A 1,545-nucleotide genomic window follows, 5' to 3' on the forward strand; every position below is an offset into this window, starting at 1 on the left:
TGATCAATAAATATTTTTAATGAATGCTACATAACTTCTGTCATGTAAGATGATAACCACAGATAAATATTGGTCTCAAAGTGAACTCCTTGAACCAAAAACATCAGCATCATCTGGGACCTTATTAGAAATGCAAATTCTTGGGCCCTCTCTCAGACTTCCGAAATCGAAGATTCCAGAAGTGTGATCCAGAAGTGCAACCCAGCTGTTTTCAAGGAGCCTCCCAGGTAATTCTAATGCATGTTAACGTTTGAGGACCAGTCACAGACTAACTTCTGAATACCTGAAGGTATAGGAAGTTTCTCATCACTAACCCAAACATAGCAAAACTTTGTTACTTATTTTGTAGTGGAAATATGCAAAGAATTAAGTTGAGGCTCCATTTATTCATTCATTCACTCATTCATTGTGGTGGTTTATTCATAAGGATAAAATGTTTGTCACCCAGGCCCTCACCTGACAGTACAGTGTATAGAGCAGGCATCAGTAAGTGTTTTCAAAGTGTTCATTTATTTTTATCAGTGAAAAACATCACATATATTATTATCTTACTATAAATTGATTATTAGTTGGGGCGCCTGGGTGGCTCAGTGGGTTAAGCCGCTGCCTTCAGCTCAGGTCATGATCTCAGAGTCCTGGGATCGAGCCCCACATCGGGCTCTCTGCTCAGCAGTGAGCCTGCTTCCCTCTCTCTCTCTCTGCCAGCCTCTCTACCTACCTGTGATCTCTATCTGTCAAATAAATAAATAAAATCTTTAAAAAAAAATAAAAAATAAATTGATTATTAGTTACTTCTATTAAATGTGATTAAAACACCAGGATATGAAGCTATTTGTGGATCACTGACTGTATGGGCAATGGATCTGGTTTGACTGATTTAGCTGTTAAGAACAGATGTTCTCTCTTCTCCTTTTAATCCTCAGCTTTCCTCCAAACTGTATCTTCTGGAGGAAAGGCATTAAGTGTACTAATCTATGAAAAGTCCACATATAGGATCAAAATCCACTATAACAGAATACTAGATGCTCTAGATCCATCCCAATGAGGGGCTGTATGTAACCTATATTGCTTTTTAAAATTTATTTATTTTTGCTTTTATTGTTTTAAAGAACAGACAATCTGGTATCTGTCAGTCAATCTTCGCATATATGTTCTTTCAGTCAATGACCCTGAATAATGAATATAGTTATAAACAAGAGGCCCGGAAGAGGTGTTGGTTTGTGTTAGTGTGTATGCTTATGCATGGACAACATTATTATGAGAGAGAGTGAAGAGAAAGATTTATTCTCCTAAAATACATCACCAAGATCCCTCAGAGTTAATTACTTCTTTTGAGAATTTAGCCCTGATCTGTCACTGGCTTACTGACAGTGATTTCCTCTGATAAACACCTGGAAGCAATTGCCTTCAGCTGCTTACCTGTGAATCAGGTATATATAGGAGCACACACTGTAGGAGTAGAAATTTTTACTTAAAGTTATGCAAAGGCATGGACAGGGTGAGACACAGAATGCCCAAGAGATATGAGAGATTCCGAAGAAAAAT

This window comes from Mustela putorius, unplaced genomic scaffold (genome assembly GCF_011764305.1).
Source record: "Mustela putorius furo isolate JIRA1106 unplaced genomic scaffold, ASM1176430v1.1 tig00003858_pilon_pilon_pilon, whole genome shotgun sequence".
In the NCBI taxonomy this organism is placed as follows: domain Eukaryota; kingdom Metazoa; phylum Chordata; class Mammalia; order Carnivora; family Mustelidae; genus Mustela; species Mustela putorius.